Raw genomic sequence first — 26,390 nt, forward strand, 5'->3', positions numbered from 1 at the left:
TGTTAAGTGCCTGAGGCTGGATTTGAAATCAGGCTCTCCTGACTCCAGGGCTTGTGCTCTATTCACTGTGCCACCTAGCCTCCCCCCTAGCTCTTCTTTTAGAAGATGCAACACACTGTTCCACTTTGAATATATGTGGCATATATTAATGCAATTATTACCTGGGTATTTGTGGTACATACTAGAATTATTGGGAATTACTATCTATATAATCTAAGAAAACTTTATCTTCAAATTTTTCTTGTCTTGTTAGTGAAAGTAAATATCTGATATTAAAAAGGGAGATGGGGGGGCAAATTTAATGATTGGATTCATTGGCAGTATATACCTCGTTGTAAACTACACATTTTTTGTTTTGTTTAAACTGAGGAATCTCTATCATAGTTATCCTCACCTTTAAGGAAGAAATAGACTACTTTCCAATTATGTCTGAATTGTACTTTCAAGGCTCTTACAGGTCCTTACTTAAATGATTGAATGAATGACTATGCTTTGCAATAGAATTAAATAACAACAACCATATTTCATGAATCTGTTATTTCATTCTTATAGGATAACACTTCGAATACCCCTTTTTGCCTTAACATGTACATTTAATCTCATTTCACAGGATGAGTATTATATAGATAGACTCAACAATGGCTCTTTCAGTGGATTCAGTTGGGAGAGTGATTCCCTGTTTCCTTTATCTATACCCATAGATGTATTTCAGCACAGGATTTCTTCTACTTCTAACCTGACCCAGAATGAAAAGGTAGAGACAGATAGTGTTAAGGGACCTCTGAACTGTATTTTGTTAGTCTCTAACAGGAGAGGGAAAAAACCTTCATTTAATTTTGTAGCCTTTAAAAACTGGGTGGCACAGTGGATAGAGTAGCAGTCTTGAGTCAAGAGGACCTGAGTTCATATTCGACTCAGATACTTACTGTGTGACCTTGGGTAAGTCACTTTATCCTGATTACCTAAAAAAAAAAAAATTAAAGCCTTTCGTAACCTGACTCCTTCCTACTTTTTGAAAACAAAAAACAACAAACTAGTATTACCAAATGATATTGATGGTGCAATTAAACTGAATAATTCAGTCAAAGGTCTGATTATCCTAGTGTTTTTAGGCAAGTTATTAGTATCTGTGTCAAAACAAAACATTTTGCTCACTCTCTACTTAAAGTATGCGCCGTAACTGACATATTAACTCAGCTTCTTTACTAATGTTCTGGGATTAAGTAACTCAGCACTCAGTCCAGGTAAGGGATTATTTACAAGTTTGATCTAAGTACCTCCAGTCTGTATCAAGACCCAAATATGGTTGAAGAAACCTGAGGAATTAAAAAAGATTTTTTAAATTAAAATGTATGTTTATTTTTAGTTTATATCATTCATTTCCATAAGATTTTGAGTTACAAATTTTCTCCCCATCTTTCCCCTACCCAACACCTTAAAACAGCAATCCCACTGTTTCCCTTCCCCCAATCTGCTCTCTCCTATATCCTCCTCCATCCCCCATCCAACTTTCCAGTAGGGCAAGATGGATCTCTATACTCCAGTGCCTGTATAACTTATTTCCCAGTTGCATGTAAAATATATATATAATATATATATAAACATTTGGTTTTAAAACTTTTGGTTCCAGATTCTTTCCCTTCCTCTCTCATCACCCACCCTTACTGGGAAGATAAGCAATTCAATATAGGTTGTACATGTGTAGCTATGCAAAACATTTCCATAATGGATAAATTGTAAAAGATTGACAATATTTACCCGCCATCTTATCTTGCCTTCCACTTGTTCTATTCATTACTTTGACCCTGTCCCTTTTCAAAAGTGTGTGCTTCCAACTTCCCTACCCTCAACCTGCCATCCCCTCCATCATCCCCTATCTTACCCCTTTTCCCCTTACTCTCCTGTAGGGCGAGATACCCTATTTAGTGTATATGTCATTCCCTCCCTAAGCCAAATTCAATGAGAATAAGGTTGACCCATTCCCTTTTGCCTTCTTGTTCTTCCCCTCCATTGTAACAGTTTTCCCTTGCCTCTCCTATATGGGATAATTTACCTCATTTTGTCTGTCCCCATCTCCTCTCATTATATTCCTCTCTCACTTCTCAATTTCACCTTTTAAGTATCATCCCTTCCTATTCAACTGGTTCTGTGCCCTCTGTCTATGTATACCTGTACACATATATACAAACACTCACATATGTATTCATATGCCCATATATCCTCCTATATAGACATATGTAAGTATGTATATACATATATACACACACACACACACACATTTATATTCTCTCCAACTATTCTCATGCTGAGAAAAGTTTCATAAGTTGTAATTATTGTTTTTCCATGTAGGAAATGTACATAGTTCAACTTTGATAAGTTCCTTATGATTTTGTTTTCCTGTTTACCTTCTCATGCTTCTCTTGCTTCTTGTATTTGAATGTCAAATTTTCTATTCAACTCTGTTTTTTTCATCAAAAATGCTTGAAAGTCCTCTATTCCACTGAATGACCATATTTTCCTCTGAAACATGATACTCAGTTTTTCTGGGTAGCTGATTCTTGGTTTTAATCCCAGCTCCTTTGACTTCCATAACATCATATTCCAAGCCCTTTGATCCCTCAATGTAGAAGCTGCCAGATTCTGTGTTATCCTAATTGTGTTTCCACAATATTCAAATTGTTTCTTCTTGGCTGCTTGTAATATTTTCTCCTTGATCTGAGAACTCTGGAACCTGGCTATAATGTTCCTAGGAGTTTTCTTTTTGGGATTTTTTTTCAGGAGGTGATCAGTGGATTCTTTCAACCTCTATTTTGCCCTCTGGCTCTAAAATATCAGGGCAATTTTCCTTGAGAATTTCTTGAAGGTTGATTTCTAGGTTCTTTGTTTTGATCATGGCTTTCAGGTGTCCAAAACTTTTAAAATTATCTCTCCTGGATCTATTTTCCAGGTCAGTGGTTTTTCCAATGAGATATTTCACATTGCCTTCTATTTTTTCATTCTTTTGGATCTGTTTAACAGTATCTTGATTTCTCATAAAGTCATTAGCCTCCGTTTGCTCCAATGTAATTCTGAAGGAATGATTCTCCTCAGTGAGCTTTTGAGATTCTTTTTCCATCTGGCAAATTTGGCTTTTTAAGACATTCTTCTCCTCACTGGCTTTTTGAGCCTCTTTTGCCATTTGAGTTAGTCTATTTTTTAAGGTGTTATTTTCTTCAGTCAGGTTGTTGACTCTTTTTCCATGATTTTCTTACAACATTCTCATTTCTCTTCCTAATTTTTCCTCCACTTCTCTTATTTGGTTTTCAAAATCCTTCTTAAGCTCCTCTATGGCCTGTAACCAATTTTTATTTTTCTTGGAAGCTTTTGGTGCAGGAGCTCTGACTTCATTGTCTTCCTCTTATTCCATGATTTGATCCTTTTTTTCCCCACAAAAGGAGTCCAAAGTTGGATTGCTGTGCTTGCTTTGCTTCCTTTGCTTGTTCATGTTGCACCAGTAGAACTCTGCCTCCAGAGAGGAGAGCTTTGTCCCAAATTGCTGGGGTTTTCTCAGCTGCCAGAGTTATTAGTTGGGTGCTCTCTCAGAAGCCTCCACTGACTCTGGCACACTGGTCATGCACCATAGGACCTTCACCCAAGACAGCAATCCAGATCCAAGCAGGTTAAAGAAATAATGATTACCCCTCAGACTGGTTGCTTGGACCCCCTACAATCTGCAGGCCAGGAGCTCTGAAGCAGCCAAGGGGCAGTGGCTGCTGTGCCTCAGCCACTTCTCGCCCTGGGGGCAGAGGCCTGACCACACTCCAGACTCCCTGTTCCCAAAGTCCACTGATCTCTCACTTTGCCTGGCATTTATGGGTTGATAACTGGCATTTATGGGTTGATAATTCTGGAAACTACCACAGCTGCTGGTGATGTACTCTCCTGACATCCCTATAGTAGCAGCTGGTTGGGCAGCCCTAGGGCTAAAACCTTGGACTCATGTGGGGCTGGGCTCTGCTCCCAGTTAGCTGCGATCAACCTTTCCTGCCAGTCTGTGGGGCTGTCTTCAGTGGGAGGTTTGTTTCTCTCTGTCACTTTGTGTGTTCTGTAGCCCTAAAGTTTGTTTAGAGTCATTTTTTATAGGTATTTGAGGTGGTTATGGGGGAGCTCAGGGAGTCTTCCTGCTTCTATGCTACCATCTTGGCTCCTCCTACCACACCAGCAAATTTAAAAAATGTTTTAAAAAACACCAAGTTTGCAAGTAAAATAAAAATCAACTTTTATATTATTTTTCTCAATTACATGTAAAAGCAATTTAAACATTCTTTTAAAAAAATTTTGAGTTCTAAATTTTCTCCTTCCCTCCCTCTTTTTTTTTATCTCCTTGAGAAGGCAAGCAATTTGTTATAGATTATACATGTGCAGTCATGCAAAACATATTTTCATAATAGCCATGTTGCAAAAGAAAACAAAAAACAGAAACAAGAAAAATTAGAAAAGTAAAAAAAGAGTATGCTTTGATCTGCATTCAGACTCCATATGTTTTTTTTTTTCTGGAGGTGGGAATCAAGTTCATTTTGAAAAACATTCATTGAAATGCTTTTAAATGCTATGTAATAATGGCAAGTGTATAAGCTTCACTGGAGTCCTAAATATCTTGGTTGTGAATAATATTTTGATATGTTGAGAAATTGTCATCTTTTTAATGTGAGTACTCTTTCCATTGAGAGAATGCTTAGTATAGTGACTATAGATGTCTCATACTTAATAAACACTTATTCATTCATTTGGTGTGTGTGTGTGTGTGTGTGTGTGTCTGTCTGTCTGTCTGTGTCTATGTGTGTTTATATGTGGATAGGTAGGTTACAATCAATTAAGACATGGAAAGCTCTTTAAATCTAAAACCTCCATTCTAAGCCTCTTTCCTTACTTCCTCTCTGGACAGCTATTGTCCCTGTCCTTGTGAACATAGGACTAGGAAGCATCAATTATTTCCAACTTTATGATGGCAGATAGTAAATCAACAAAAGGAAAGAGAGAGCCATCGATGGCAGTTCTTGGACAATGCTGAGACAGAGACCTGGTGATAGGGTTAAGATTTCAAACCATTGTTAATTCTATCCAGTGTAAGACAGTCAGATACAGTTCAAATTTCAGCCTAGTTCAGACTTCAGACACAGTTTGATCCTAAGAGAACCAACAAACTAGTTATAAGTAATTAGGTAGGAGTCTTGAAGTGAAAGGACTTAGACATCAACTTTGTGGACAGGTTGCACAGGTTCTAATACCTTGGAAATTATTAGAAATGTCACACATATCTGAAAGAGTAGGGTCTTTTTCCCTAAATGAGGCCTCTACTCTGGACTCAACATGTGCCAGGTTCAATCCTAGGATTGTTGGTCTCAAAGAGAGGAGATCAGACTCTTCTCACTCTGACTCATTGCTCCCAATGAGAGTTTTTCTTGTTCAGTCATTAACAGTCATGTCCAACTCTCCACGACCCCATTTGGGGTTTTATTGGCAAAAATACTGAAGTGATTTGTCATTTCTTTCTCCAGCTCATTTTACAGATGAGGAAACTGAGGCAAACAGGATTAAGTGACTTGCCCAGGGTCATGCAGCTAGTAAATGTCAGAGGTCAGATTTGAACTCATGAGGATGAGTCTTTGAGTTAGTCCAGGAAAAAAAAAATTCTTTTTCTTGTATTCTGCATGATTTTGCCTCTACCCCAGAGTTCCAGGAAAAAACTTTTTAAAGCTTAGAGAGCATTCATACCTAAAGTCTCTCCAAAAGGTATTTATTAGCAACATCCCTCCTAAAAAAGTTACTTAATGTACAAAGCAGGAGGTTTCAGGTATAAGAAAGCTATTTATTTCCTCCGCAAAAAAAAAAAAAGAGTGCTTAAATCACAAAAGACTCATAAGCATATATTAACACATACTTAAAACATGAACTATAACCCATGACCTTTGTTATTGTCTTCTGGGAGGTCTAAGGAGACTTGTGAAACTACTGAATACTTTTAACTTTCCTCTCAGTCTGCACTGGTCAAACGATAACTCAAAATACAGCTCTCCTGTCTAGTTAGAGCATGACTTGAGCTTTCTTAGGCCTTTCTTGGTGCAAGAGGATTACAGTTGTTCTTTATCTCTTCCTTTTCCTCTAAGAAAAAGAATAAATGGAGCAGGTAGGTGGCAGTGAATAGAGCCCCACCCTGGAGTCAGGAGGACCTGAGTTCAAATCAGACCTCAAACACACACTTACTAGCTATGTGACCTTAGGCAAGTCACTTAACCCCAATTGTCTTGCCTTCCCCCCTCAAGAAAAAAAAAAGAAAAAGGAAAACCGCAGAAATTAGCTGCCATTGGGCAGTCAGCTCCCAGTTCTAACGTTGGTAGGTAGCTAGCTGCTGGGGCGGAAAACATCTCTTTCTCAGGATTCTGATTCTGTCATCTGTGCTTGGAGAAAGTAACATAAAGAAAAAGAGTTAGCTGAATACCTGAGCTCCCATCTCAGGCTCACCTAAGAAAGCAGATGTTCTGGCTTCCATGTTTTTGTAGCTACCACAGCTGCTACCGTAGAGGGGTGTCTTCTCATAACTCTTCATCTGAGTCCCACTTGAGCTTTGTAATTTTATTACACTTACCTTTAAGTTTTTTTTTTAGTGTGTCATTCTTTCCATTTAAATTATTGTAGTCCCTTGTTGATATCATACAATATTTTATAGGTTATTGTGAGGAAAGTTTCTTTTACAGCAACTTTATGAAGTAGGTGGTACAAGTATTATCATCTCTGTTTTCTATAATGAGGAAATTGAGGTTAAGAAGTTACTTTTCTTACACCTAGAAATCTAGTATCAGGTCCTAAATAAATCATTTTGTGGTTACAATCATTAAAAAGTTTCTAAATCTATTTTGTTCTGTAGTATCATCTAATTCACATCTGTATACCTTGTCTACTATTATATTGTGGGGAATTTTGTCTAATGCCTTGATAAAATTCAGAAAACTATTGGTTGAAGTTTAGACTTGAGAACATGTAATCTGATTCTTATGTAATGCCATCAAAACCAGGCAGGTTTGACAATCCCCTGAAGGGCAGCTTTTGTGTGTGGAGAGAGATGTGACTCTAGATTGGTTGAGAGAATTCAGAGAGAGAGAAATAGAAAAGGAGAGAGGGGAAGAGGAAGCAAGGAACAAACTTTGAATGGCAAATGGGAGATCCTTGGAACTGAGAAATGTGGAAGAAAGCAGGAATACCAACAAATTCCTTTATTCCTAGAGCCTGTACCTCCAAAGACCCCTAACAATCTCAGGTGAGATTATTACCTCCTTGGTGGAATTGAGGTTTCGTTTGGGTGTCAGATGCTCTAACTCTTACATGTTCTATCATCTAAACTAATCTATATGGTTTCCCCAATTACTGTTGACCAGGAAAACTGACTTTTATATTGAATCTTCCCAAAGAACTGTACCTTTAGACTTTAAAATATTGATGTGGAGTAGGTAGATAATTTCAAGCCCAATACCTTTTTTATTTTTTAAATTAAATTTTATTTCATTTTCTGCTCCAAATTCTCTCTTACTTCCCCCTTTCCCCACATAGAGAAAGGAAGAAAAACAAAACCTTTCACAAATATGTTTAGTCAAGCAAAACAAATCCCCACATCAGCCATGTCTCATTCTCAAATAATGCCTTAATTTCCATTTCAATACCTTTTAAAGAGATGAAGGGAGTAATACCCTAGCAATGGCTGTTGTCCTATTCTCTACAAAGGTGGAATTCCAATCATTTCAGATATGTGAGGAGGGGCATCTTAATATTTTTCTACAGATCCGTTTCTTACTCTGACTGCTTGGGTTAAGTTATACCCAATTATGTGCTAAGTTCAATTCCATGGAATTTAATAAGCATTTAAGTATCTACTGTGAACAAGGCACAGTGACAAGATGAAAAAAAAATTGTGCCTGCCCTCAACAACTTTACATTCTAGTGGGGGAAATATAATTTGCACATGGACAAGTAGATATAAAGTAGACTCAAAGTAATATAAACTATTTTTAAGAGAGAGAGCATGAAAAACTGAGGGCTCCTAAGAGCTTGCAGTAAAGAAGCTGCCAAACTTTACCATATCCCAGTGAATGAAAATCTCAGCCTCTCCATCTCCAAGATAGTAGATAGAGTGCCAGTGAAGTTCAGTGGTTTGTGTAAACTTGAAGAATATAAGTTTTTAAGAGCTATTTTCAGTCAGAAAAAGCACTGACTTCTTGGGATCTAAACTATAGTGAGTAAAGTGGGTACCACAAACAGGTCATTCTTAAAATAAGATCAAAATGATAGTGTGGAAATTCTAAACAGCAGGAGCGTCCGGGAGCAGAAAGAGAAAACTTCAGACCTGGAAGGGACCATCTAAGTCAAACAGGACCCGAATAGCAATCTCCTCTACAACATCCATGAGCAAATTCTTGAGGGCTTCCAGTGATGGGAAACTCACTGCTTCCTGAGGAAGTACATCATGCTTTTGGACTGCTCTAATTGTCAGGGAATTTTTCCTTAAATTAAATCTAAACCTTCCTCTCTAACTCAAGATAAAAGGATTTAAAGCTAGAGAGTAGAGATCACTTTGTCTAGACCTTTCATTATCTAGAGGACACTAAAGTCCAGAGAGGCTCGAGGTCACACAGATATTAATTAGCAGAGACAGTATTTGAACCCAGATCCTCTGACTCCAAATTCATTGTTCCTTTCTCTGTACCACACTATCTTTCTTCCAACCATAGTTGCTGGTTCTGCTTTCTGGACCTATGAAGAATGAGTCTTATCCTTCTTCCATAAGATAGTCTTTCAGATATGTGAAGATAATAGTTAAGTGTTAATCATCCTCAGTGTTCTTGTCTCCAATTTACCTATCCCCATTTTCAACTGACATGACTTTAAGGACGTTTAGAATCCTAGGTCCATTAACCTTCATGATGCCTAATCAATCCAATCCAATAAATATTTATTAAGTGCCTATTGCATATGATAGGCACTGTGCTAAGAACTTGTGATACAATTAATGAAAAGATGGACATTTTTTGCCCTCAAGGAGCTTACCCTCTAAAGGAGGCAGGAAAGCAGGAATGAGGATGTAGTAGGGGGATATCATGGGGTACCTGTTATAGGGACATTTTGTTCCATGGAGCAGCAACCAAGAAGAGCAGCAGGTGCAGAGTGGAGTGAGCCCAAAAGTCCAATGTCCATCTTCTACAAAGGAAGACATTGGGAGGAGTTTGATATTCTATCCTCTAGCCTTCCAATAAGAGGAGAGGGGGAATGAGGAAGATGGAGTCAGTCAAGGCTTGACTTAGCAGCATGGTGATGAAATTAGAAGTAATGAGTTTGCCACAATATTCCGGATGTGGTCCCACCAGAGTAGTATCCTAGAAAACTATGAATTTATTTCATGATGCCATGCTTGTTAATGGACAACGTGCATTATTGCATTGATGACTGCCCTGACATGGATTCTCTTACAATGACCTCAGAGGAAAGTGTCTGTGTTTGAGAGGATTTGAGATATCAACTAATTTTTACAAAAAGTATGTGATTAAGTGTGTGACTAAGCAAGTCACTTAACCTCTCTGACCCTCAGTTAACTCCTCTGTAAAATGGGAGAGTTTCTGTAAGAGTGTGCTATATACTTTTGAGGGGATATTTTCTACCAATTATACCTGTTTCTAAAAGCAAATTAAGTTGGACTGATTAACAGACAACTGATAATCATGGTGGTAGTAGTACACTAGTGGGGTGTCGTGAATTATAGCACTAGAAAGACCCCCTTCTCCCCTCCTGTCTTAAGGCTACTTCTAGAACCCTGAGGGGACAAATAGCCAGCTGAACTCTAATTCACTCTGCCAATGGGAGCAGAAATTGGTAGAATGGCTCCAGAACCTCTGCTACATGTGGAAGCACCAGTGGAAAAAAAAATTTAAATGATTGTCTTTTCTGCTTTAATTTCATATACACCCTGGAGCTTAAAAATGAGGCAATTGGACTAGATGGAACTAAGGCCCCTTCTAGCTCTAAATCACTTTATGTTGCTCTGTCTTTTTAAGTTAGGTTATGGGATCTGAGGGGAATTCAAGAAATAAGAGTCAGCAGAAGAGTCAAGTCTTTGCCTTTTATTTTGATGGATTAAAATTACAGGATCATCCCATGAGTTTCTGATTATATGCTCTACTGAGTTGCTTAGCTATCTTTTCATGGATTCTAAAAATATGCCGAAATTAATATTCTTGATAGTATTTTTGCAGGCTGTAACATGGCATTGTTGCCTACTCTTTAGCAAGTACGTGATTTTAAACATTGTTCTACTGTGAAGAAAGGTCGTTTTAAAAGAATAGCTTGGATGTGGTCATTTTCTTATATTTATGTATTTCATCCTTACTAGATGCATTGAATTTTATCTTTTTGAATCTTATTGGGAGGAACAAAGAATTCCCTGGAATATTTTACCATGTAATTTCTTGAAATATGGCTTTATCTTTTTTCTTTACTTCTTTCAAAAATCAAAGAGAGGTGAAATGGAAAGAGTGATGGTTTAGGGATCAAGAGCCCTAAATTAAATGCCACTAACTCACTGGATAGTCTTAGCCTAGGAATTGGACTTCTCTGGGCCTTAGTTTTCTCATTTGTAAAAGGAAGGGTTTCTTTTCTTTTCTATTATTCTCTTCTCCTTTCCTTTCTTTTCTTTCTTCCCCTTCATGCAAGGCATATGTTACTTTGATTCTCCATAATGACCACAGTAAATTGGTTACTATGTTACTCCAGTTGAGTGCTTGCTTAATCTTTAGATATTTCCCCCCTTCTTCTTCCTTTTCTTTTTTTTTTTTTTGCTTTTTGGAGGGCAATTGGAGTCAAGTGACTTGCCCAAGGTCACACTACTAGTAAAGTTAAGTGTCTGAGGCTGGATTTGAACTTAGGTTCTCCTGACTTCAGGGCCAGTGCTCTATTCACTGCGCCACCTATAGCCACCCCTTTTTCCCTTCTTTTACTTTAAAAAAAATTAACCTGTTCTTTCCACTCTCCTGAGTAAGTAAAATAATGCAAATCTGAAAAATAGAGCCCTCAATACATAGCTGCATAGTCTAGCAAAACAAATCCCCACATTAGCCGTGTCTGAAAACTTTTTCTTTCTGCATTTTAAGCTTGTCACATCTCTATAAGGAGACCCAGCAGCATTTTTCATATTCATCCTTTTGGACTTGTGGCTTATCATTGCACTGTTCAGAATTCTAAAGAATTCTAAAATTCTAAAGAAGTTTTTCTCTATACTCTTGTTATCCTTGTACAAATTGTTCTCATAGTCATTCTCACTTTCTCTTCATTGGTTCAGAGATCTCCCTAGTTTCTTTGGAAATTGTCCATTTAATGATTTTTTTTTGGAGGGGGGAAGGCAGGGCAATTGGGGTTAAGTAACTTGCCCAAGGTCACACAGCTAGTTAAATGTCAAGTGTCTGAGGCCACATTTGAACTCAGGTCTTCTTGACTCTAGGGTTGGTGCTCTATTTACTACGCCACCTAGCTACCACCATTTAATGATTTCTTATGGCACAATAATATCTTATTACATTCATATGTCACAATTTATTTACACATTCCTTAATAGGAGGGCAATGCTTTATTTTTCCTGTTTTTCACAACCATAAAAAGAGGTGCTATAAATATCTTTACATATATAGATCCTTCTCCTTTTTCTTTGCTTTCTTTAGGGGTATAGACCTAATAAGGTTATAGCTGGGTCAGTTTGGTGTCTTTCTGTGCATAGTTCTAAATTGCTTTCCAGAAGCCTTGACCCATTCACATTAGTGCATTAGAGAACCTGTATTCTCAGAACCCCAAAAGGAAGAGCTTCAAGATTTCTCATAATCTCCATGGTCTCAGCTCTGACATTCTTTGATCTCACTAGTTACTTTAAGGTATATATATCTATACAACTAAATATGATTGAATATAACACAAAGAAAAAGAGGCTATTTCAAAGAACCTTATTTTTGCATATTTAACTCTTTACCCTTTAAAAAATAAAATCTTTTTTATTTTTTGGAACTGTATTATAACTACCCCAAAATGCATATATTTTTCAAATTGTAACTATAACCACCCTCTTCACTTCCAAACTCTTTGACTAATGTAAATATTCTTTAATAGAGGTTGAATACCAGTACAAAATAATTAATTATACAAATATAGTGTGTCCTAAAGGGTTTTTTTTTAGCTATTAAAGCTTAAAATTTCACTAAGACCTTTTGGACACCTTGTATCTCACTCTAAAAACTCTTCATTAGTCTTAATTGCTACATTGGTTCTGCTCAAGTTTATTGGAGCTTACTACTTTCCTATACTACTAGTAATATTCTCTCCTTCTGTTCTGTCTATCACAAAGCTCAGAAAACAGAAACATGCTATATGGGTACCGTGTGTCCTATAACATTTTGTCCATTTCCCAGTTGATTGTTCTTAGGTACTAAGGGACTCATAGAAGAGTTTTATACTTGGGACCGTCTGATTTCATACCTGAAGGTGAGAGGGTGGGCAACTTTCAGTTGACTTCAGGTCCCTAATCTCTGTGGGAAGAGTACCATGTGATCTGAGAATCTCTGTAGGGACAAAGCTTTCTTTCTGAGAAAGGAAGCTTAATAATTTTCTTTCCCTTTTACAGTAAGTCAGTGGCTAAGGGTAGCCTATATGTGTCTGGGTCCAGATTAGAGGGCCCCCTTAATAGGAATAGGAGAGGTAAATAATTCTAGTCTAAGCTGAATCCACTGCACATTTAATGGTAGCATATGGTCCCTACCTGATTTTTCTATTTCTGTTTCCCTTTCTTTGCTTTGTTATTTTGGGGTTGGAAAAGGCTCTTTGAAAACAAGAAGACAGGTATTGGCCCTATTAAAACTTAGTAAAAATCACGTTTGTTTAAAATTTTATTTTTTACTCTAACACATTTGTAAGTATGAAAGAATGTTAATTATTAGATTTAAGAATTGTGCCACATAGACTTTCCTCCATACTTTTCCTAAAATAGTATAAAGCACTGAGGAAGACATCTAAAAAGGAAATATAGAACTACCTCAACTCATTAAGCAGTCATCTAGTATTTGGGATTGTGGAATTTGCCAAATATGCCCTAATAAATTTGCTGGAGTCAGCAAATATCAAAACTGGGGAGAAAAAAGTGGGATGATTGAGTAAATCAATTGCTATACCACCCCACCTGAAGCAAGTGATAAGAGATGCAATCAATCATTCTTAATCATAACCTTTAGATTAAGTATAAAAAGTCTTTGAAATCAGTAGATGAAATGAAATATTGTCAGGGAAGAAACTGGTTTTAATGAACTGAGGGATTTCATCATGCCCTCTGGCTCTTATGAAGAAGCATCCAGTTGGTTGAAATTGGGAAATTCCAGTAATTTTCAAGCTAGGGGAGTGTTCCAGCAAACCCCTGAAGAGGAACCAGGAGATGGGGGTGGTGTGGGAAAGAGAAGCTTCAGCTTGAATTTTGGCTTAGGTTTACTTCTCTCCCCTCCACTCTGAGAAGAGGACTTCGTGAGCTAAAAAAAAAAAATCTTGAGTATGTTGTACTTCCCATTCTTTTATCACTGACTTAGTGACATGCCTGGATCAGCTAATGACAGTGTCTTCATTGGGAGTCAAGGGCAGAATATACATAGATTCACATCTCTTTGAGGAATACAACAAAGAGACTACTTCATGCATAAAAGAAATTTCCTGAGCATCTCATGAATGGACTTCCAGGAACCAGGATTTATGAATTACTGCTTTGCAACAGGTGCTTTCTAAGCTTGAGTTCACTTTCCCTTTTACTCTGCACGAATTTATGTGAGGGTGTGTCATAGAATTTTGGAAGATTTTTAAAAATTGAATTGCCTTAATTAATACCCCTTTAATAAAAGTTACTTAAGTCTAGATGACTAAAATTATTCTCAACTGATAATTGTGGGAAAGCATACTAGTGGAGACTTGAGCTGGTGGCATTAAAGATGCCTTCTTGATGCTTCAGTGGTACCCCTAGCATCTCCCTGGAGGAGAGATGTAGCCTTTCTCTAGGACCCAAGACTTACCTACAAGAGTGGGAGCTGGGATAAGGCTCCTTAAAGCTTATGTGGATCACGAGGGGATTTTATAAAGACGGAGGAAGTCATGTGCTATCATGTTACATACTTCATTTGCGCAAAACAGAACTAGATGTGGACCAAGAAATACCAGACAAATTAAAAGTGATTCTCTCTTGTGCATAGGAAGTGCTGACTCCAGACCATTTTTGAAATTAGCACAATCTCGAAGCCTTCTTGGGGTGGCCAGGTGGCTCAGCGAGTAAGAGCACTGGCTCCAGTGTCGGGATGACCTGGATCAAATCCGAGCTCAGATGCTCAGCACCACATCCAGAAATAACTGGCCGTGTAACCTTGAGCAAGTTACTTAACCCAGATTGCTTTAAAAAAAAAAAAAAGAAATTAGCACAATGTAGTCTCAGATAATATTCATTTATATCTTAATTTGAGGAAGTATTGTTTATGCCAGCAACAAAGGGGACCAACAATTTAAAAATCTCTTGGGAAGCTGTGTATAGGTCAAGTCCCAAGACATTTATATAGCTGAAATTAGGAAAATGGGGGTGTGATTAAATTATAGTAAGAATTGAATCAAAAATTGAAATTTAATCAGGAATGTACTTGACTTCTGTCAAGATTTTGTATTTCTAGAAATCTTGCTCTATATCCTTCCTTAAATACATGTGGAAATATCAGTAATTACTGATTAGTTATATCTATAACTTACTATTTCAATAAAGAGTTCATTTTTGCAGTAAAGACATAATTGTTTCATTCACATATTATTTCCCACTCCTGGATGATCTCAGTTATCTATTCCCAAAGAAATCCTAGCTGGTATATCAAAACAGTCCCAAACTAGGATAAATTCCTGAGTTAGGGACCTAGAGCCCATGAGACACTATAAGTCATAGACATAGGATTAGCTACTCGAAAACCTAGTCTATAAAATGATGAAGCAGGGCATTGTATAACCTTGGGTAAGTCATAGCCTTTCTGAGCTTCACTTCATGTATAAAATAAGAATATTGGATTAATCCTGTCTAAAATTCTTTCTAATCCTAACATTGTATGAATACCTTGAATGGTGTTTGGAATTCCATTTTATCTCTTCCTTTGGCAAGAAAAAAGAAACTTTTTAGGAGGAGAACTCCATGAACTGTGGCTTTAAATTGATTCTGTCTTCTGACAGGTGGCCATTAGCAACTAATGATGGGTGTGTTAATTACTACTGGAAAGGAAAAGCTAAGGGTGCTTAAGAGTTCAACAGCTTTTTAGCAGTCACCCCGAAGACTGGTTTGGAAAAAAAAGCAATTAGTGTTATTACGAACTGCAAATTGCAGCATGTCGTATCAACACATTATTTATTACAAATGAAGAAAATACGTAGTGCAGCTAAGTATGTTCAATTTAATTACAAGCATGGTAAAACTCCAGTCCTAGTAGAAAAACTAATACTAAAACCAGAGCAGTCAGGTGTGAAAAATACATTTTTAGGCATTCTTTTTCATTTCTTTCACAAGATGCTATTCTTTGGTTATTTATCTAACTGACTTATAAATTCATCTAGAAGTGATTCCACCTGTTCTTTTAGGATGTAATTGTATAGCTTTATTCTTTTATTTTAAAAAGTTTTATTATTACCTATTGTTTTCTCACTGTAGTAGTTTCCCTGAAGTCACCCCATTCTTTGTACAAAGGATAAACAATGTTTAGACAAAAGCAAGGGAAACAATGATTACATCTGCAGTTTTTAGATCATATTCCACACCTGTGTTCTAGTCCTAATCTCTTTACCGAGAGAAGAAAGGTATTTGGATTTTAAAAAATATTGTCTTTTTTTTCTCTCGAATTCTTCAAACTAATTTTTTCTTGCCTTAAGCTTTTTTTTTCTTTTTGGAGGGCAATTGGGTTAAGTGACTTGCCTAAGGTCACACAGCTAGTTGTGTTAAGTGTCTGAGGCTGGATTTGAACTCAGGTCCTCCTGATTCCAGGGTCGGTGCTCCTTAAGCTTTTTTTTTTTTTTATTCTCTCAGTTCTTTAGGCTAGCACTTCTTAAACTGTGGTTTAAGACCCACAGTTTAAAAAGCGCTGAAAGGGTTGAGAGTGGGAAAAGTTAAAGAAGCCCTGTTTTAGGCAATTTTTTAAGACTATAAATTGCATCGAGGATGCTGGTCTGCACTGGTAGATGGAATTGCCTTACCTGGGGAGTTATCCCCATACCAATGAAATCACAGGTCCAGTCCCCATCCTTATTCTTACTGTATTTCCAGTTATGTCCTTTTGATGGAAATTGAATTCCTACCCTGGTGTTTTCCATCATCAGCATTTATAATCTTAGATGATCATAAATTCATAGTTGGATGGGACTTTAAAGATAATATAGTGCACCCTTTTTGTGTTTTACAGATGAAGAAATTGAGGTACAGAAAAGTTAAGTGACTTGAGATTCTATCTTCAAGTGGAACCATGCAGCTAGTAAGTATCTAAGCAGTCTTCCTGATTGTAAGGCCAGTGTGTTCTCTTGTCGCATAATTTTTTTTAAATGGCAAGTATTTGATGGTGGTAGTGCAGTTTTTCTCATTTGATCTTTCCCCCAGTCAGAGCCATAACTAAGGTGGTGCCCTAAGGGATTTGCCCCGGGTGACATCTGGGGTGGTGCTCCTTCTCTTCCGATAGCTGTCTGCTTTTCAGAAGATCCCCAAACACTCTAACATCATCCCTAGAGGGTCAATCCAAAGATAACATATGTGCTGGGATAGAATCTGAGGGAAAAAAGTATCTTCTCCTCCAGATAAAAAGTGTGGTTTAGAGCAGAGGGTGCCAGTCAATTAGTCAAGAAACATTTAAGCCCTGAGGCTGCAAATAAGAAAAAGAAAGATAATCACTGCCCTCAAGGAGTTTACAATCTCTCCGGGAAGACAATGCACAAAACAAAGCAGAAAGGGGGGAGGGGTGCCATAGGGTACCTTGATGCTGGGCCTAGATGTTTGTGGAGGCCAAACCAAGCAGAGAAGCTGATGGTAAGTGGATTTAGCTGGAAAAGTCTGAGAGTATTTATAAAGGAAAGTCTTGGGAGGAGTTTATTGCTTCACTCTCACAGCTCCTAGGCAGCCCAGGTGGCAGGTGGGTGTACAGGGTCCCAGACTAATTTCTACCTGAGGAAAGAGATTTTTTACAAATCATATAGAGAATGTTCTCTCTCTCTCTCTCTCTCTCTCTCTCTCTCTCTCTCTCTCTCTCTCTCTCTCTCTCTGTCTCTCGATGGATAGATGAATAGATAGAGTACATGAAGTGCTTACTATATGCCAAGTACTATGCTAAGTGCTGGGGGTATAAATACAAGAACTAAAATAGTCCTTGCTCTCAATGAACTTATATTTTAATTTAGATGGAAGTTTCTCCAGGGTGTCAGGGCAACTGGCTATGAAGAGGAAAAGAAGTCTGGAGAGTCAGTCAATCTAAGGAACCCCCTCACCAACTTGGTTGTTTTTGTTGAAATTGAACTGGTTTATTTACAACATAAAACCAAGGAATCTAGATATTGTATTATAGTCATTATAATAGTGAAACAAAGCCTTATGTTCTTTTCTGAGACATCTTGACCTTTATTGCAATTGCTTACTTTAACACCTTGTAACATTACTAAGTATTTATTAAGTGTATTTCTTCTAGTTACTCTTATCATCCCTTCCCTGAGCATTCTTGATTCCTGAGTATTGTTTGACTATGAGTTTTCTATGGGATAAAGTTGCATCTGTGATTTGAGAGTATACCTTCAAAGTAGAACCACTATACTAAATTACTTTTTAAATGCATTTTTAATTTAGCTTGACCTGCCTGTAGTTTCTCTGATCTTTCTGGCATCTCACCAGCTGTCATTATCTGTAAACTCAATTAATTTGATGTTTATACTTTCTTCCAGGTTATTATTATTAATAAAGATGTTCACTGAGGGTCAGCTGAGTAACTCCACTGGATACCAGTTTATATCCATTAAGGACATGGTCCAGATATAACAACCTAAGTCTGGATTTTAGGCCATGGACAACTGGTTTTCTTCACATTAAGCATTTAATAAATTAGAAACCGGTATGTAATTATTTTTAATAGCTTGATAATTCCATTCCAGAACTTCAAGAGACAGAAACAGTACTCCCTAAAGTTGTGTGGGAGAGAAAACTCTCCATGTAAGCTCTTTGCAAGAGGGAGGGGGAACCAAATTCTCCTATCTCCATCTAAATACATGGAGGGCTTCCCTGTGCATTTCATCTAGGGTTTAGAGAGTGAGATATGAAATCCAAACCACTGAACAAGAAAATAAATTTGGTGGTGCCCTCCTGCTGATAATAGTTTTTATATACACAGAAAGCAAGGTTTTATATATATATATATACATATATATATATGTACACACATATACATATATGTATATATATATATCAGTTGGACTCTAATATCAATATGTCTTATTCCTTCTGATTTATTTCTTTATTAAATTTCCCCCTCAATTATATGTAAAAATTAAAAAAAACTTTTGTTGTTTTTAAAAAAATTTTGAGTTCCAAATTCTTTCCCTCCTTCCTTCCCTCCCCTCCACCTTCCTTAAGAAGGCAAAAAAAAAAAATGATATAGATTACATGGGTAAAGTCATGCAAAACATATTTCCATATTAGCCATGTTGCAAAAGGAAACACGAACCACCTCCCCAAACCAAGGGAAAAAAATGCTTTGATCTGCATTCAGACTTTATTAGTTCCTTCCTTCCTTCCTTCCTTCCTTCCTTCCTTCCTTCCTTCCTTCCTTCCTTCCTTCCTTCCTTCCTTCCTTCCTTTTTCATCAGTTCTTTCTCTGGAGGTGGATAGTATTTTTCGTCATAAGTCCTTAGAAATTGTTTTGGATTGTTGTATTGCTGAGATTAACCGAGTCATTTACAATTAATCATCATACAGTATTGTTGTTACTGTAGACAATGTTTTTGGTACTGCTCACTTCACTTTCTTATAAATCTTTCCAGGTTTTTCTGAAACCATGTTGTCATTATTTCTTATAGCACAATAGTATTCCTTTACATTCATATATCACTACTTGTTTGTCTATTCTCCAGTTGATAGACAACCCCTCAATTTCCAATTTTTTGCCATCAAAAAAAAGAGATGCTATAACTATTTATGTATATATAGATTATTTTCCTTTTCCTCTTATCTCTTTGGGGTAGTTGTATTGCTGGGTCAAGAGGTATGCACAGTTTTCTAACTCTTTGGGCACCGTTCCAAATTGATCTACAGAATGGTTGGATCAGTTCACAATTCCACCAACAGCGTGTTGTTGTTCTTGAGTTGTTTCAGTTATGTCTGACTCTTCATGACCCCACTTTTTAGGGTTTTCTTGGAAAAGATACTGGGATGGTTTACTATTTCCTTCTCCAGTTCATTTTACAGATGAAGAACTGAGAGGTAAACAGGGTTAAGTGACTTGCCCAGGTCACACAACTAGTATCTGAGGTTCAATTTGAACTCAGGGAGATGAGTCTTCCTGATTCCAGGCCTGGCACTCTATCCATTGTGTCTCCAAATTGCCTTAATAGTGCATTAGTGTCCCAATTTTCCCACACCCCCTTCAATACATTGTCCTTTTCTGTCATATTTGCCAATCTGATAGGTATGAATTGGTACCTCAAAGTTGTTTAAATTTGCATTTTTTAAATTAATCTCTTTGATCTATTTTCTAGGTCAGATGTTTTTCCAATAAGATATTTCACATTTTCTTCCATTTTTTTTTCACTACTTTGACTTTGTTTTATTGTTCCTTGATATCTCATGGAACCATTAGCTCCCCACTTGCCTAATTCTAGTTTTCTTCAGCATATTTTTGTGCCTCTTTTATCATTTGGTCAAATCTGTTTTTTAAGGTGTATTTTCTTCAATATATATATATATATATATATATGTATGTATATATATATATATATGCTGCTTTTACCAAGCTGTTGACTCTCTTTTATTAAATTTGTTACATCACTCTTATTTCTTCCCCCAGTTTTTCCTTTACTTCTCTTATTTGATTTTGAAAGTCCTTTTTGAACTCTTCTAGAAATTTTTCTGGAGCTTGTGTCCAATTCACTTTTTTTCTTTGAGGCTTTGCTTTGTAGTTGTTTTGATACTGTTGTCTTCTTCTGAGTTTGTGTTGATCTTCCTTGTTACTATAGCAACTTTCTATAATCAGATTCCCTTTTTATTGTTGTTTACTTATTTTCTGGCCCAGTTCTTAACTTTTAACTTTATGTTAAAATTGGGTTCTGCTCTCAGGGTAGAAGGGGCAATGTCACAAACTTCAGGGTTTTGTTTTGTCTTTTTTGCTACTGTTTTCAGAGCTAGTTCTAGGGGTCTATAAGTTTTTGGTTCTTTCAAGGCTATATGATCTAAGGTCACTCTTCTCCTGGCCTATGCTCTGGTCTTTACCCAGGAAGGGACATTGTTATCCTGAAGCTACAAGCCCTTTTCTTGGCCTTGGTACCGTAACTTTGGTGCCTTGTTTCCTGCTGCTAGGTATCAATGCCACTTTCTGCCTTGAAACCAAGACCAGGGTCCTTGCTCCCTTGTGAATGTCCATAAGAATCTTTTCTGCCCTGAAACTGTGACCAGGGCACCTGCTCCTCTTTGGCTGTAAGCATTAGTACTCTTCTTTGTCCTGACACTGTTACCCAATAATGTGTATGGTCAAAGACTGTTGAGTCTTGAGCCCAGTGCTGGCAAAGGGTCCTTTGTAATCTCTTTTTCACCAGTTGCCCAACCCATCACCATCTGTGGGCTGAGAACTCCCAACTGTTTGTTGTAGCTGATGCAACTGCCTCCAAGACTCCAGTCCCAATCTCCTAAGTAGTTTTGGACTGGAAAATTGTTTCACCCTGATCTTTTGTTGGCTCTGCTGCTTCAGAATACAATAGGAGGCATTGTTTTAAAATTGTTTGGAAAGGAATTGGGAGAGTTTAGGCGAGTTCCCACTTCCACTCTTCCATCTTCTATTCCTTCTGATTTCTGGGGAAACATCTGTGTTTGAAATTTATGATTGCTGTGGTGCTCCTGGTCTCTGAAAAATTCCACCAAACCACTGGGACTGATGTGGCTCTTTTTTTTAACGTGTTTGAGACTCACTGGTAGAAACTTATTCATTCATTCATTCATTACTAGAAAAGTAACTCAAAGTGTTATGTCTAATAGGAAGTAACATCATTTTTTTTTTGTATATGAAAAAGAATACTAATGTAGGGGCAGCCAGGTAGCCCAGCGAGTAAGAGCACTGGCCCCAGTGTCGGGATGACCTGGGGATCGAATCTGGGCTAAGATACTTAGCACCACACCCAGAAATAACTGGCCATGTAACCTTGAACAAGTTACTTAACTCCAATTGCTTAAAAAAAAAGAATACTAATGTAAAAGAATATTAATGTTTTGTTTCTAGGGATCCTCCCATTCCTCCACCATTCTCACCAACAACCTTGACTAGACTGTAAATATACCAGCCCCCAAAGGTGCTAAGGTCCAATATGATACAGTTCTATGAGAAAATAAACAAACCACAATTGATGTGCTACATACAATTTTGTGATGAATCTCATAAAACTGTGAACTTGTTGAGATCAGGGGACTGTTTTTTCTTCCTTTCTTTGTAACCCAGCACTTAGCACAGTGGCTGGCGCATTGTAGGAGCTTAATAAATGCTTGTTGACTTGACTTATCTTCCTTAGAATATCTCAATTATGTATAGTAAACTGAACTACTATTCTACATCAGCAAGGCATGCTGGAAAGACACTAAACCAGGAATCCAAAGATAGGGCTTTTAGTCCTGCTTCTGCCACTAATCAACTGTGTGAACTTGAGAAGTCACAATCTTTATGGTCTGAAACTTCCTCAACTGTAAACACAACGGGTTTGAACTTCATGATATCTGAGGTCTTTTTCAACTTTAGATTCTAAAATCTATTATCTTTTAATTAATATTATTTTATTTATATTATTATATGAGTTAGAATCTCCTTTCAATGTCACTTAGAGGTTATTAGAAACTTTTTGTGTTTGCCATGTATTCAACCACCGCTCCTGAGCCCATATTTTTCTTCTCTGAATCCTTCCCTACTCCCAGACCAGCTGGGATCAATCAGATGACATCCTAGTAATGTAAAAGGACATTTACTTAAAACAGGTTAAAAAGTAAATAAAGAACTAAAATCAAGCAGCAGGCATTCTGTCATCCATTTCTACCATACAGCAGAGACCAGGTGTTACAAATCAGCATGGAGAGAAGCCTTTCTCCCTGGATACCTCTGACCAAGTTCACATAATACAACATAAATTTCGGGAGAATGCTGACTTGTAGCAAGTGGACAGTCATTGAAATCTTGGGGAAGTCCCTTAAGTTTTGCCTCTCACCATTAGTCAGCAAGCACTTCTTCAATGTTCCCTATGTAACAGGCACTGGGAAAACAAACAGAAGCATAAATACAGTTCTTATTTTCAAAGAGTTTATATCTAATGGGGAGAAAACAGCACATACAAAGAAGATGGATAGGGGAGTGGGACAAGGAGAGGAAAGATAGCTAATGGGAAACCAGAGGTAGCCTGTAGAGGAATGAGACTTGGCTGGCCTGGCCACCCTCCTAAAATGGAGGTACTAGAAGTAGGTATTCAATGAGAGGCAGAAACCAAAGCAGTGGAGGGCACTTCCAAAGTGTGAATTCCAGGAATGGAGTAAGTTTGAGGAAAAAGAGATTTCTGGCAGAAGTCAAGAGTGTAGCCTGGAGAGGAATGTGCTATCCAGTCTCATTCAGGTCCAGGCAGGCTCCTTGAGCTCAAGACAAAGCTGCCATTTTCTTCTCTTTCTGCTAGAATATATTCACATTCCCTCTCCAAGAAAAGAACACCCAGCCTCTGACCAGGGTGCCACAAATACTCTCATCTAACCAGAACACCCTCTGAAGCAGTATCACCACCGGCTCCACTGTACCACCCTTGGGGGTTGAAGTTTCTTTTTCTTCTTTTACTCTTACTCTGAAATGCCACATATATTTATTAAGAATTTGGAGTTGAAAAATGTATAGTTTTTTAGACACAGGTTCAGCATTGGGTATTTAAAGCAGCTTTGTCAATGAATTAATAAAATATATTTCATCTTAAAATCATGGTGATTGGCAAGCTTAATAAATGTTCAGTTCTTCTAATCCTTTCCTGGACCCTTAGTAACAAGCATATTCAAAATCTCAACCAGATTGACAAAATTGTATAATTAAATCATGACCAGAGATTAACACTTGAGATGACAGATGCATTTCTGATTTAGTGAATATTGAATGGCACCTGATATGGATGAAAATGGGCAGATAGGAAGAACAGTGGGTCCAGATCACTGGGTCCAGAACCAGGAAGACCTAAGTTCAAATCTGGCCCCAGACACCTACTAGTTGTGTGACCCTGGGCAAATCACTTAGTCCTTTTTGTCTCAATTTCTTCATCTGTGAGCTGGAGAAGGAAATGGCAAACCTCTCTAGCATCTTTGCCAAGAAAATCCCAAATGGGTTCATGAAGAGTCACGTATGACTGAAACAGCATAACATAGATAACAATGCTCCTGACTCAGAAAACTTGACTAGAACACTGTGACTGGATTTCTTATTCATTATAATTTTTCTTAAAACTGTTTCAGGTTAAAAAAAAAGGGGGGGGGGCGGCCAGGTGGCTCAGTGAGTAAGAGCACCGATCAAATTCCGGGCTCAGATACTCAGCACCACACCCAGAAATAACTGGCCGTGTAACTTTGAGCAAGTTACTTAACCCCAATTGCTTTAAAAAAAAAAAAACTGTTTCAGGGATCTGTGATGCCATTATTGTGAAGGCTCCTTTTATCTACAAGTTGCTCTGACTGAAAAAAAAAGCCATCATGTGCTGAAGGGAGAGTTTTTGGTGGAGAGCCCCTTTAGATTTAACTAGGCTGATTCTTGGACAAAAGGCATCTAGTCTATAGCTGAACCGATCCTTGAAGCCTCCCAGAACATCCATGAAGTTGGTGTGGCTTTTGAATCATCCAAGAGTCAATTTGATAAGAGTAGGTTACCAAATGCTACCTACTAAAAGTAGGTCTTTAGTGTAGGTTTTACTAAAATAATCAAAACAATTTACTCATTATTAAATAATGCTAAACTAGGTACTGTAAGGGGAAAATTTCCTTGACACGGTCCTTGCTTTCTGGGAAAGGATAATCAATGGACAAGCTACACTGAATATACACAGAGGTCAAGGACATACACATGAGTACTATAAAATACTTGAGTAATTCTGATGTATAAAATAAAGCGATTTGACTAGATATACTGATAATGATAATTCACATTTATATGATACTTTAAGGTTTATAATGTGTTTCCTTTGTGACTAGGGAAACAATATTAGGAATTCTCCATCCAAACAAGGGTACCTGTTGGCTTTTTTTCACCTGCTCAATCCTAGAAGACTTTCTTAAGGAAATGAGTTGTCAGGAGTTGCTTGAAGGACAAGAAGCATCCAGTCAACTTGACCAGCAGTATGTTTAAAAAAAGCTAGAGAATCTCTGAAGATAATTCAAAATAGCGAAAATTAAATGTCTGCATTCTAGGTATGCTTTATCATTTTAGAGAAAGCATACTAAGATCTAGGAAGCTATGTAAGCTGCCATTTTCATAACCTACTTCTCAAGTCAATGATTTTCTTAACAATAATCTTCATATACCTATATTCCCCAAACAAGCCACTTAAGACGCTTCAGTGTCTTAAACGTGATTTAGTGGGAAAAAAGTGAAAGATGCAAGCAACTTGTGTTCTATAATTTTGAGATATCTTCAACCTTAGAAACAATTCTTTAAAAAAAATCTTAACAATAGTTCTTTTATGACTGATATAGGTGTATGAGTTATTTGTCAGGTAGATAGGTTATAGTTAAAAACCAAACTTTAGCTAATATCTTTAGTAGGAAAAGAACATTTAGTCAATTCATTCATTGTATTTCTGTGTAGCTTTTTACTCTTAAGGCTTCTGAATGAAAATATCTCTTTAAATTAGAATAGTTAGTGTGTAAGTGCTACCATACCTTCCATTCTTCCATTCTCATAAATTCTCTTGAATAAGAATAGAAATTGTTAAATGATGGAAGAGGAGACTGAAAAAATTTTCTTCTCTATTTTTGAAAATAGAATAGATTAAATGGATCAACAAGCATTTTAAAGTACCTACTATGTGCTAGTCACAGTGCTAGGCACTGGGGACATAAATACAAAGAATGAAACAATCCTTGATCTCAAGGTTCTTATATATGAATGATCTACAATTGTAACTTTTACTGTGGATAATAAAAATTATAGTTATTTCCTTGACTAAAAAGAAGTAGATTGATTTAGATAACTTCTTAGGGACCCTTAGAATGACTTTATCATTTAAGATTGCAGTTAGGAAACCACTGTCTTATTCAGGTATTTCATTGTGATATGGAGGTGAATTGTGCTGTTAATGGCTATTCCAGCTGCAGATTCTGATAGGTTCAAACATTCTGGGAAAGTGTCCTGTATGGGCTTAGCATCTCAGTGTGTTGATCTTTCAAGGATCAACCTAACTTAGTCTGTTGAGGCTTGTCAACAGTTTGTTAAGATTATGTGATCAGTGTCTTGGCAAAAGAGATTCATGAAGATCATCTGAATGCTTAGACATTCTTCAGTCATGTCCAACTCTTTGTGACCTTTTGGGGGGTTTTCTTGGCAAAGGTACTGGAGTGGTTTGACATTTTCTTATCTAGCTCATTTTACAGCTGAGGAAACTGAGGAAAATAGAATTAAGTTACTTGTCTAGAGTCACACAGTTACTTAGTGTCTGAGGCCAGATTTGAACTTAGGAAGTTGAGTATTCCTGATTCCAAACAGATCATTCTATCCACTTGTGACATCTAGCTGCCCAAAAGAGACAAATGAGATAATATTTGTAAAGGGCTTAGCACAGTGCCTGGCACATAGTATGAACTTAAAAATATGAATCCCTCTCTTCTGTCCCCTAAGGGGACATTGCAACTGATAATCAGCACCTACAATAAAATCATATACCCTTGGTAAAGGAAAAATTAAGAATCATGGTATGCAAACAACAGATGACAAGGACAAAGTGTTTTATGAAACATTATGTTCTTTTCTTTCTTTCTCTTTCTTTTTCCTTCCTTCCTTCCTTCCTTCCTTCCTTCCTTCCTTCCTTCCTTCCTTCCTTCCTTCCTTCCTTCCATCCTT

The 26,390-nt window shown here is 37.3% G+C and overlaps 1 protein-coding gene across 1 annotated transcript in view; it reads left to right on the plus strand.

Moving 5' to 3' along the window:
- Positions 1–13,547: 13,547 nt before the first annotated feature.
- Positions 13,548–26,390, plus strand: part of LOC138160429 (hyaluronidase-4) — a gene marked incomplete at its 3' end in the record, with an annotated part of 44,252 nt that continues 31,409 nt past the window's right edge. Inside the window, exons 1-2 of the mRNA XM_069087021.1 lie at positions 13,548–13,813; positions 16,506–16,574. The remainder of the gene's footprint in view (positions 13,814–16,505; positions 16,575–26,390) is intronic.

This window comes from Petaurus breviceps, unplaced genomic scaffold, assembly GCF_028583685.1.
Source record: "Petaurus breviceps papuanus isolate PSGF00001 unplaced genomic scaffold, PetGlider_PUasm1.0 181, whole genome shotgun sequence".
NCBI lineage: Eukaryota > Metazoa > Chordata > Mammalia > Diprotodontia > Petauridae > Petaurus > Petaurus breviceps.